The sequence below is a fragment of the Schistocerca gregaria genome, chromosome 9 (assembly GCF_023897955.1).
Source record: "Schistocerca gregaria isolate iqSchGreg1 chromosome 9, iqSchGreg1.2, whole genome shotgun sequence".
NCBI lineage: Eukaryota > Metazoa > Arthropoda > Insecta > Orthoptera > Acrididae > Schistocerca > Schistocerca gregaria.
In genome coordinates this window covers 99,639,855-99,652,896 of record NC_064928.1, presented here as the reverse complement: position 1 = coordinate 99,652,896, position 13,042 = coordinate 99,639,855, and the positions used below count along the sequence as shown (strand labels likewise).

Sequence of the window (13,042 nt, the reverse complement as noted above, 5' to 3'; positions counted from 1 at the left end):
CTGGCATGGTCCCCAGACTCGACGCCATTCGACTTCTTTCTCTGGGGCGCAGTGAGAGACAGTGTATCAAGAGCCCCCAATGACAGCAGAGGATATGCAACATCGTATTACTGCGATGTGTGCAACAATATCTGTAGAAACTCTACAATCTGTGCAACTCTCTCTCGTTACCCGTCTGCACATATGTATTGATGCAAATAGAGTGCACTTCGAACATCTGTTGACGTGACACAGTTTCATTGGTCAAGATGTGGGTCTATTTTCTATGCTGGATGTAATGCACAACAATACAATTTCTGTGGGCAACAGGGTACTAGTTAATGTGATTAGCAAAGTGAATTCAAGTGTGTTATATCTAATTGTAGCTCTAGTTGTCATTTCACTAGAATAAACATACATTTACAATTTGAAAAATGTAACTTTGCATTGGACATGTTACTTGTTTAATTTTGTGGATTGTGCATACCTTCCCATTGTGTGAGCCCCTGACACAGATAGCGTGAGGTGCACACTTGCGTCTCAGGATGTGCACTAGCTGTGCACTTCAAGATATCAACTTCGTTTTGCAATTTCTTGGAATGTAACTGACATATCACAATGCAACCAACGTCATTATTTTTGTGATTTTTCATGTTACTGATTGCATACGAAATAAATACAAAAAATTGTGTTGAAAATAGTATTTGTTTATGTCTTAAAATTTCGCATAGTATTTGGTTTCCTAAGGCCCTGCAGTACGTTCATGCTGGTGGAAACTTTTTGAATAGGATTGGGGAGAAGAGAAGTTTGTGGTACAACTTGACTAGAAGAAGGGATCGGTTGGTAGGACATGTTCTGAGGCATCAAGGGATCACCAATTTAGTATTGGAGGGCAACATAGAGGGTAAAAATCGTAGAGGGAGGCCAAGAGATGAATACACCAAGCAGATTCAGAAGGATGTAGGTTGCAGTAGGTACTGGGAGATGAAGAAGCCTGCACAGGATACAGTAGCATGGAGAGCTGCATTAAACCAGTCTCAGGACTGACGACCACCACCATCACCACCACAACAACAACAACAACACTGTTGTTCAATGATATCTGAGGTGGCAGAGTTAGGTGAGACACCCTGTGTAGTCACATCAACTGCATCTCAATATGTGTGGTTGGGTGAGTAGCTATTATGTAGCTACTGTTGGCCCATAGCTCTGTCGTTACATATCATGTTTGGGATGGCTACTGCTATTGCAAATTCTGCTGACTCTGAAATGATTTGTCTCCTAAGTGGGGGGGGGGGGGGGGGTAAAGGTGGTAAGATGGAGAAGAAGAAATATGCAGATGCTTGTAACTAAATTTGTACATTTCATAGACAGAATGAAAGACAGTGTTGTGAGACAATGGTGACACATAAGCCAGACAAAGTCAAGACTGGAGCAACTGAATTACATTCTCCGCCAGGGTTTCTACTACCTCTCGTTGTGCCCAGAAATGAGAGATGTCCTTCCCACCATCCTTCCAACCCTCCCACCCCCAAGGTGGTATTCCACCGCCCACCAAACCTACACATTATGCTCATCCATTCCTACACAACCCCTGCTCCCAGCTCCCTGCCTCATGGCTCATATCCCTGCAATAGACCTAGATGCAAGACTTGTCCAATATATCCTCCCACCACCACCTACTCTAGTACGGTCACAAACATCACATATCCCATTAAAGGTAGGGGTATTTGTGGAACCAGTCATCTGATCTACACAAACTGTGGCCAAAAACACAACTAGACCACACTGTTGCTGAGCAGGCCACCCAACACAACATTCTTCATTTCAATGACTGCTTCACAGCCTGTGCCATCTGGATCCTTCCCACCAACAACTTTTCTGAATTGTGCGCATGGGAACTGTCTCTGCAATAATTCCTTTGTTCAAGTAACCCTCCTGACCTCAACCTTTGTTAGTCGCTGTCCTTACCCATCTAGCTCCTCCCCTGTTCCCATTCCAGCACTACACAGCCCTCTCTTCCGCCATCACGCAAAGTCTTTTTACTTCTCTCCTTTTCCGCTTCTCTCCACTCCACCCTCACCCTCCATCTAACCTCCAAATTGCACCTAGCTACCCTAACCTCTCTCCACCTCATGTGTTTGTGTGTGTTTTGTAACAAAGGCCTTGTTGGGCAAAAGATTATTGTGTGACAGATTTCCTCCCCCCCCCCCCCCCCCCCCCTCCACCCTATCGGTGACTCTGCGACATGGTGAGTAGCAACTATCCTCGTCATAATATTGTTACATTACATCATGGATTTTCCATTGTTTTATTTTGCCTGACAGCTTTTCTTCCATTCTAACCCACAGCTGTTTTCCTTTGTTACTATTTTTCAATGAATTTCTATATTCAATGTCCTTCCTTCTTACTCTTCTTTCCCGTGTTTCTCTTGCTGCCTCACAAACCACATTGTGCGCTCTACTTACGAGCCACACTGTATCAACCATGCTCAACAGACAGCTACAAGACCACACAGATTGTTGATGTAGCATCTTATGTCCCACATTACTCCTACCGATATCATTAATCCTATACCTTCAAATCGATCACTCTACCTGTGTCACTCTCCCGTATTTTCGCGCATCTCTCCTGTGCCACATGATCTTGCATCTCATCCTACCAACCCCTCCTCCTCTCTATTCCAGTTCACACCTACTAATTTCGCCTAATCCAGTCACCTCTGCTGCCCCCCTTCTTCACACTTATCCACCCACAGACCTGCAACCAACAGTAAAAATCTTTTTATTTATAATTTTTCTTTGATCTCTTTGTGGCTTCACTCCAATGTCAGTTGGTTTTCGGCTTTCACTATCGACGCATTCCCTCAGATTGCATCTAGTTTCCCCTTATTTCTTCTGCTGCATCCATTTTGTGATTTTTCTCACACATTTGGGTGTTTTCTGCGAATTTTTGCACACATAATTCTATGTTGTTTACATATTTTTTGCATTATTTCCACCACCAAGGATCCTTGCTCCTTCCACCTGCATCAATACACAAAAGTTTCCTTATCCTTAGCCAGAACCCAGTCCCACATACCGTTCCTGCGTTGTTGCTTGTCTCATGGAATACCCTCAAATGGCCTTACCATCAAATTACCAATCTCTGGCTGCTACCCTGCCTTCCACAATGACCTCCAAGTGTCCAGATTCTGCCAATCCTTATCCCTCACCAAAACCATATCAATCAAGCCCAAACCTCCTTGCAATACCTTCTCTCCACCTGCAAAATTCTCTTACCATGCAATCCCAAATTCCTGGATCCCATAGCACACATTGAAACTCTTAGCCTCCAGGAACTAGACCAATATGCACAATGTCACCTCAAAAACCTCTCCGCCGTGCTCACTTCCTTCTCCCACCTTGGACTACCACTGTCCACCACCTCTAGAACAACCTCCAAACCTCCCCCACATCCCCTCATAGCTGAAAAATCCCACCTCACAGACCTACTATATTTACTCTACTCTCCAAAACTCCCTTCCACCACCACTTAGAATCCAGAACCAGACAGACACGAAACGTAGTCATGAACCTTTCCTCCAAAAGCCTTAGCCCCATAGAAATACCAGTCCCTTCAAAAGACCTCACCTTTTGCCCCACTCCCAGATTCAATCGGACAGGACTTGTTAAGGACCTTCTCTCCTTCTTCTGGTCCCTACACTTTTTCATCACCAAAGCTACCAATCAGACTCAACCAAAGAGCACTGTTGAACCCTGCCTCCATCCAACTGTGATACACCCCCACTGCCCCCAAATCTCCCCTGTAACTTCCCAGAATTTCTTAACCTTGAATGTTTCCTCACCATCATACCCGAATCCTTCAACATGCAAACTAACCTTACATCTGCAAAAAGAACTGGAATCCACCACCTACAAACTGATCCCAATCTTATAATCCTACCTGCTGACAAAGGCTCCACCACTGTTGACTTGAAGTGCAAGAATTACCTGGCAGATTCATCCGCCAACAAACGCTGCCACAGTGACCCTGTTCTAGATACCCAGCAGGATATTCAGTTTCTTCTCAAATCTTTAGGCCCATCCCAGAACCTCTCCTGAGACTCCATTTCTCTCCCTACCCCTACCACTTCCCACACTCCTACTTTATACATTTTTCCAGAAGTCCGTAAACCCAACCACCCAGGACGCCCCATTGTTGCCAGTTACTGTGCCTCCAATGAAAGAATCTTTGCTCTCACAAACCAAAACCTTCAGCCTATTACCTGCAACCTACCTGTTCCACTGACTCTCCACAGTTCCTGTTCCTTTATCACAGAGCGCTCTCGTTGCCACTACTGGTGCCACCTCCCTTTACACTAACATCTCTAATACCCATGGCCTTAGCACTATTAAACACTATCTTTCCTAATGTCCAACAGATTCCCCACCAACATCCTCCTTCCTTGTAGCCATGACCAACTATATCCTCGCCCATAATTACTTCTCCTTTGAAGCCATTACCAACAAACAAATCCAGGGTACGGCTATGGGCATCTGCATGACACCATCCTATGCAAACCAATTCAATGGCCATCTAGAGGAATCCTTCACAACACCCAGAATCCTAAATCCCTCACCTGGTTCATATTCACTGATGGCACCTCAGTGATCTGGATCAAGAGTGAGGGCACCCTATCCACATTCCTCGAGAACCTCAACACCTACTCCCACATTTGCTTCACCTGGACCTATGCAACCCAAGAAGCCACCTTCCTTGATACTGACCTCCACCTCAAAGATGGCATAAGTACCTCTGTCCATATCAAACACCAGAAATACATCCACTTCAACAGCTGCCACCAATTCCATGCCAAGAAGTCCCTTCCATACTGCCTAGCCACCTGTGGCCATTGCATCTGCAGTGACAAACGCCCCCTCTCAAAATACACTGAGGGTATCACAGTGGCCTTTACAGACTGTAATTAACCCCCCCTCCCTCCCTCCCCCCAAGCCTGTTCAAAACCAGATCTTGTGTGCCTTATCTTTCTGGAATTACATTCTCCGCCAGAGGTCCAACTACCTCTCGTCGTACCTTGAAATGAGAAATGCCCTACCCAAGGTGGTATTGCACCCGCCCACCTAACTTACACAATATCCTCTCCAACCCCTGCACAACCCCGCTCCCAACCCCTTGCCTCACAGCTCATATCCCTGTAATAGACTTTAATGCAAGACCTGTCCCTACATCCTCCCACCATCACCTACTCCTGTCCGGTCACAGACATCACCCTTCCCATCAAAGGAACCTGTGAAACCAGTCTTGTGACCTACAAGCTAAGCTGCAGCCACTGTGCTGCATTCTAGATGACATGGGCACGATAACCAACAAGCTGTCAGTTCGCACGAATGGCCACAGAGAAACTGTGGCCAAAAAACAACTAGACCACCCTGTTACTGAGCCCGACACAGCATTCTTCATTTCAATGACTGCATCACAACCTGTGCCATCTGGATCCTTCCCACCAACAAAAGCTTTCCTGAATTGCACACGTGGGAACTCTCGCTGCAACACTTCTAGCTCTTTCCCTGTTACCACTCCAGCACTACACATCAACCTATTCCACCTTTTTACTTCTCTCCTTTTCTGCTATCCCTCCCCTTCCACCCTCTCTTCCCTGCCCTCTGTCTAGACCTATTGACTGCATCTAGCTGTCCTACCCTCTCTCCACCTCAACCCTGCATGGTGCCACAGCAGCACTTTACCACCCACCACCCTTTCCCTGCTGTCACTACTCCTCCCCCTCCTCGCCCCAGCCTCTTTCTTATGCTCACCCGGTTGCCTCTCCCATCATGCAGCGCTGTTTGTAGTCTAGCTTCAGCTCCAAGAGACTGTGGTCATGTGCATGAGAGTTGTGTGTGTGTGTGTGTGTGTGTGTGTGTGTGTGTGTGTGTGTTGTGTCTATTTTTGACAAATCCCTTGCTATAAACGATGACTAACTGACAACCTCAGCTGCCGACAGGTGTTGTTGATATATCTCGATGTGGACAGCTGAAAATGTGTGCCCCGACCGGGACTCGAACCCGGGATCTCCTGCTTAAATGGCAGACGCTCTATCCATCTGAGCCACTGAAGACACAGATGAATAGCGCGACTGCAGGGACTTATCCCTTGCACGCTTCCCGTGAGACTCACATTCCCAACTGTCCACAATTCTACATATGAATTGTACCTTATAGACATTTGCCCACCCACTCATCACTCGCGCACGCTTTGGACAGTTGGGAATGTGAGTCTCACGGGAAGTGTGCAAGGGATAAGTCCCTGCAGTTGCACTATTCATCTGTGTCCTCAGTGGCTCAGATGGATAGAGCGTCTGCCATGTAAGCAAGAGATCCCGAGTTCCGAGTCCCGGTCGGGGCACACATTTTCAGCTGTCCACATCGAGGTATACCAACAACACCTGTCAGCAGCTGAGGTTGTCAGTTAGTCATCATTTATTCCAAGGAAAAGCTGCACGGTCATCAACAGTAACTGTTCCTTCGAGAACAAGTTACTGTCTTCATATATATAGTTAAAAGCAACCCAGCCATTGACCTTCGTCTGTGCGAATGCGCACAGGTTGCCCAAACTCTTACGGGAATTGCCAAAGTGTGCGCGAGTAATGAGTGGGTGGGCAAATTTCTATAAGGTACAATTCACATGTAGAATTGTGGACAGTTGGGAATGTGAGTCTCACGGGAAGCGTGCAAGGGATAAGTCCTTGCAGTTGCGCTATTCATCTGTGTCCTCAGTGGCTCAGATGGATAGAGTGTCTGCCATGTAAGCAGGAGATCCCAGGTTCGAGTCCCAGTCGGGGCACACATTTTCAGCTGTCCACATCGAGGTATATCAACAACACCTGTCGGCAGCTGACGTTGTCAGTTAGTCATCATTTATTCCAGGGAAAAGCTGCACGGTCATCAACAGTAACTGCTCTTTTGAGAACAAGTTACTGTCTTCATAAATCCCTTATCTGAAAGTTTATTATGTGACAGTCTTTTTGTTGTGCCTGTCTGAGACTCAGCAGCTCCACTACGTGAGGAGTAGCAACTATCCTTTTCATAATACTGTTACATTCCATAGTGGATTTTCCATTGTTAAAGTAATGCATACGATCAGGTGAGGATATGACATTCTGAAAAAAATAGAGGGGGGGGGGAGTGCGCATTAGGGAGGAAAATTTACAGAATATCATGAATTGATAATTATTGAACTTTTAAACACTATCCCTCATGTTTCATGAACAATTCGTGGACACAATCTTGGAGAACAAGAGAGGAAAACAATTATAAATAAAGGAGCTATGCATATAGAAAAGCCATAAAAATATCAATGACTGAAAAGAAATTCCATGAGCAATAACTAAAAGAAATGAACAAAAAAAGAACATTGCTTGACAACGCACAAAAGAGGAAAACTAAGCTAAATTGGACACACAATTTGGCATAATGATTTATGAAGGACATCTTAGAAAGAAAAATTGGAGGTAGAAGAACTACAGCCAGCCAATAGCATACATAAATACATAACTCTTACATTAATTTTCAATTATGACATAAAATTTTGTAGAAGATCCCTTCTTACGAAGGACCAATACAAAACACAGTTTATTTACTCACAATATACATATTTTAAGCTAGTTGTTAAAAACTGAACTATTTCATATTTTGACATCATTTGTCTTCTAATAGATAACTTCATTAAATCTTTTTAATATTTAACTAGACAAAACAGAGGAAGCTGATTAACTTGCTTCTTCAGTATGAACACGCTTTACAATACTGTGAGCAAAGCAGGAAAAACTAGCAATAAAAACTCTACTGAGAAAGACAATGTCAAGTTTCTGCGAGAGCAGCAACTCACTTTGTGTATAAAGTGTAAGACAGGAAAAAAATCTTCAGAACCAACCAGGTGTTCGCACACAGTTGGGGAGAATTATGAAATTACTTCCTCTTCTCCTCTATAGCTGTGCTTTATACCAAAAGCACCAGACTGGATGTTGGGTTCTTCCTTTATCTGAGATGTCGCCAACTGTAACAGTGCAAGGCAAAACTGTTAATACCTAAAAGCTGTTGTCTCCAGTATTTCCTTTGGTTTATTCACGTAGGGTGATGCAAGTCACTCAAGTGTATTGTTGAACTAGCTTTCATAACTCAAATAAAACATATCTAATTGAGAATCTACAGCGACAAGATTGGCACTTTAGTCTTGGAAGGTGACTAAATTGGGTTCTTGCACCCAGTAAAGATACTTCAGAAGCAAAAATGTGAGAACTCACTCTATAGCACACTATCCACAGGTTCTACAAGTGTCTTGAACATGAGCCCAAATTCAAGATAACCACACATAATTCATATGGTAAGTAATCAGGCCAACAATTCACTGGTTCATAGCAACCAGTTTCACATTTTAATCTCATAAAGACTCATATTACACAATTGCAAAAAAGAAAACAAAAGTCACCTGCTACCACTAGAAGTAGTCGTTAACAGTAATCCACAAAATGACACACTCAACTAAAGTTTGTTGATGTTCAGTTAGATAACAAGTTAAAATTGAGTAAATACATCTATAAACTAATCGAGAAGTTCAGTTTAGAATGTTTTGTAGTAGTAGTAGTAGTAGTAGTAGTAGTAGTAGTATTTCCTGAGTGTTTTGGTACAAGGGACTGATGGACTCCAGCAGTTCACTAGTGAATAATAATGTGATTATGAGTTATTCAGTTTGGTACCCCAATTAGCTTTGTTTCTGTGAAAATAGAATGAGGTGACAAAAGTCCTAGGAAAGGGATATGCACATGTATGGATGGCGGTGGTATTGCACACACAAGGCGTAAAAGGGCAGTGCATTGGTGGCATTATCATTTATACTCAGGTGATTTATATGAAAACATGACTGACATTTATGGCCACAGACTTTGAACACAGAAAGATAGTTGAAGTTAAGCACATGAGACATTCTACTTCAGGTATCGTTAGGGATTTCAATGAAATGAAATGATCATGTTGTATTGTTGGCCAGGAGACCCCATCCAGGGAAGTCCAGCTGCTGGGTTGCAAATAACTTCAGGTGATGCCACACTGGGCGACTTCCATGTCAACTAAATATTCTGCGAGCCACAGTGTCAAGACTGTGCTGGGAATACCGAATTTCAGGCATTACCTCTCACTGCTGACAACACAGTGGCAGACACCCTTCACTTAACGACTAAGAGCAGCAGTATTTACATGTAGAGTTGTTCAGTGCTAACAGGCAAACAACATTGTGTGAGCTAACTGCAGAAATCAATGTGGGATGCATGACAAACGTATCCATTAGGACAGTGTGGCGAAATGTGGCATGGGCTATGACAGCAGACGACTGAACCAAGTGCCTTTGCTAACAGCAAGACATAGCCTGCAGCGGTCCTCCTGGCCTTTGACCATATTGGTCAGACCTTCAACAAATTGAAAACCATGGCCTGGTCAGATGAGTCACAATTTCAGTTGGTAAGAGTTGATGGTAAGATTCAAGTGTGGTGCAGACCCGATGAAGCCATGAGCTCAAGTTGTCAACAAGGCACTGTGCGAGCTGGTGGAGACTCCATAATGGTGTGGGCTATGTTTACATAGAATAAACTGCATCCTCTGGTCCAGCTGAACCAATCACAGACTGGAAATTGTTATGTTTGCGTACTTGGAGACCATTTGCAGCCATTCATGGACTTCCCAAACAACAATGGAATTTTTATGTACGACAACGCATCATATCACTGGGCTACAATTGTTCGCCACTGGTTGGAAGAACATTCTCGAGCAGATGATCTGACACGAATCCCATTGAACATTTATGGGACATAATCAAGATGTGAGTTTGTATGCAAAATCCTGCACTGGCAACACTTCCACAATTATGCATGGCTGTAGAAGCAGAATATTTTTGAAAGGGACTTCCAATGACTGGCTGGGTCCATACCACATCAAGTTCTTACACTACACTGGGCAAAAGGAGGTTCCATGAGATATTTGGAGGTATCCAATCACTTTTGTCACCTCAGAGCACCTTCACACCCATGAAAATGCCAGTAATTTGCATTAACCAAAACATGGAATGACCTGTATTCTTGTAGACACCTGCATGAAGACACAGAAGCACTGTGATGTGGTTGCCATAGATGCAGAAATGCTGAGAATACCATCATTATACTACTCTTCCATTTTATTCAGTGAACCCATACTTGAGGTCCATATTGCCCAACCTTCTTCAGTATACCTACCCATAATGCTGTGTATTACTGTTGGTGTACAACTAACACTGCTGGAAAAACAAACCTAAGGCATAATCAAGCAGTACGTAACGTAACCCTGAGGGCAAAGAGTTAAGTGGATCTTACTGTTGTCAGCAATAAGTACTGAGTGTCTTTTGGCACTGTTGAGCAAATATTTATGGTAGTAAGGGTATGAAATCAAATGACATGCAATTACTCTGTAATGAGTCACTGGATACCACAGACCTCTTATATCAAAATAACCAGAAAACGTACGTGGGCAACCCATAAAATATTCGGGTTCACCCTGTATTCACTCGTTTACATACTCACAGGCCTAGTTGGACAAGGATGGGAGAAGTAGTCTTGGCTTTATAGTAGGAATAATCACAGGTTTGTCTGAAATAATGGAGAGAAACCACAGTGAACCTAAATCAGGACAGCCAGACGGTGATGTGGTGCCAGTTTGCTTAAAACAGCACAATCTCATTTGGGTTATCCCCAGCATATAATGCTGCTTCGTCTTTAATTTCCTGTAAATAATTTATTTCATAGTGTAAAAAGCTATAGTTACACTGTTAATTCATTTCTCAGTACCGATCACTGACCACACCTGTCGGCTGATACTCAGGCCATAACAATGTTATGTTTCAATTTTCTTTACTGTAACACCCTATTTGATTTCCTGTAAAATTGTGCTTATGGTTGATTTCGGGTCCTTGGTTAGGATGTTGCTGTCATCAATATACATTTGTGTTTTTGAACACAGGTAGAGGGGAAGAAGGAGAGGGAGAGCCCGAGGGAGAGAGGGAGGGAACTAAGATATAGTATGTGACTGGAATATTATATCACTTATTTGTGACTAGTGTAATCTATCATTTACTTTGTTCCTAATTTGTTTAGAGATGCATATAAAACAATTTGATTTATGTTTCAGAAATTTCTATTGATACAGTAGTAACACTCCAGCAGAGAGCAACAAAGTTAGCAAAGGGGATGACTGTGGTCAACAGAGAACGAAAATTTGACAAAGAGGCAATGATGATGTCTACATCCACATGATTACTCTGAAGTGTTTGGCAGAAAGTACATTGAAGAAACACTTTCAGATCATCAGAATGGAATCCATATCATACTCTTGTGTGCAGCGATTGTTGAATATAGAAAATCGAGAAAATAACAGTAAGCAATTGTATCATTTTATTACAATAGATCTAGATTATTGACACTTTAGAGTAATGTCACCTGTTACTATATGCACTGAAGATGACTATGTAATAGTTGAAATCTAGATCTGCTCTAATAAAACAATGTACTTCACAATGTATTTCTGTTCTTTTCTCCACTGTCTATTTTCAGACTATTTCTAGACCATACCACTCTCGATCAGCACATGGGAGAAATGAACATCTAAATCTTTCTGTGCGAAGTCCAATTTTATCATATTTTATTGTGATGACTATTTTTTTCCTAAATAGGTGGCAGTCAACAAAATATTTTCACATTCCAAGGTGGAAGATGGTGACTGAAATTTCATGAAAATACCTCACTGCAGCAAAAAAGCATTCATTTTAATTACTGCCAACCCAGTTCACTTATATCCATGACATTCTCTCCCATGTTTTGCGATGGAATTTTTTTTTCTGTCCTCTGTCAATGTTACCTCGTAAGGATCCATATCACATAGCAGTATTCAAGAAGAGGAAAGATAAGCAAACTGTGAGCAGTCTCTTTAGTGGATTTGTTGTGTTTTCTGCTTATAAAACACAGTCTTTGGTTCACCTTCTCAGTGCAATGGTTCCAATTTAATTTCTTTGTAGTAGTCCCTGGGCACTTAGTAGAATTTACAACCTTTAAATTTGTGTTGTTTGTCATGTAACCAAAATTTAATTTAATTTTTAAGTACTCCTGGGGACCCGCGACTTTTTATTGCTTAGGGTCAATTGCAACTTTTCACACCTTGCAAATATCTTGTCTAAATCGTCATTTCAAACTCCTGGTGACTTTCAGTCTCATTAGATGACTTCTCATCAATTTACGTGAATTGCAACCTTTCTGACAGGAAATAATAAATCCTATTCACAGTTACAAATCTGATTAAAAGCTGCTGGTGAGGAAAGTAGAAAGAAAGAGAATGGCAAGCTAATGACAGCAATTAGATCTATACAGCCTCAACAACATTGGTTTCTAACATTTACAAACATTCACATTGGAATCTGAAGACAATAAATCTCTATCTACAAATGTCACAACCAAGATTCTCCAGGTCAGAAAATGAAGATGCCTTTCAGATAACTGTGTTAATAATTTTATAAATCTACAGTCATAGACCAGACCTGCTAATTATGGGTATATTTAAATATAACGTATGTTGTTAATGCAAAATGTCACTGCTGACCACTCACTATTACTTAAGAGTTTCATGGTGGTTATGTTGTTACAATATGCTAAACGATAATTTGACATTAGATAACAGAACATTGAAATAGGCCTGCTTGTGGTAATCAAGAGAATTACATGAGTGCTTTATGTGGCTACCTACAAAGAAGCTCATAAATATTTAATTTCTTTGCGCATGCATCCACATACACAGTAAACAATTTTGAGATTAAAACAATTTTCCCAATTACGGATGTTTAAAAATAATGTCCCTTTATACCATTATCCATTTGTGCACTATCAGCTGATATTAGTGTGCAGCCATCACAAAGTGTTTCCTAAATTAAGCGGCACAACAAGGAATAAAATTTGAGCATTACTGACAAAGGAAACTAGCATTGTGCTGGCATACAC

General features: G+C 42.2%; 1 protein-coding gene across 4 annotated transcripts in view; it reads right to left on the bottom strand.

Annotated features, from left to right (window-relative positions):
• LOC126292247 (uncharacterized) overlaps nt 1-13,042 on the bottom strand; it is a 131,012-nt gene that overhangs the window by 100,535 nt on the left and 17,435 nt on the right. For 2 of the 4 annotated variants that reach the window (XM_049986145.1, XM_049986143.1), the window contains exon 2: nt 7,912-8,034. The gene's annotated coding sequence lies outside the window, so the exon portion shown is untranslated. Of the gene's footprint in view, nt 1-7,866; nt 8,035-13,042 lie in introns of all 4 variants that reach the window. The other 2 variants (XM_049986144.1, XM_049986142.1) reach the window with 1 other exon arrangement.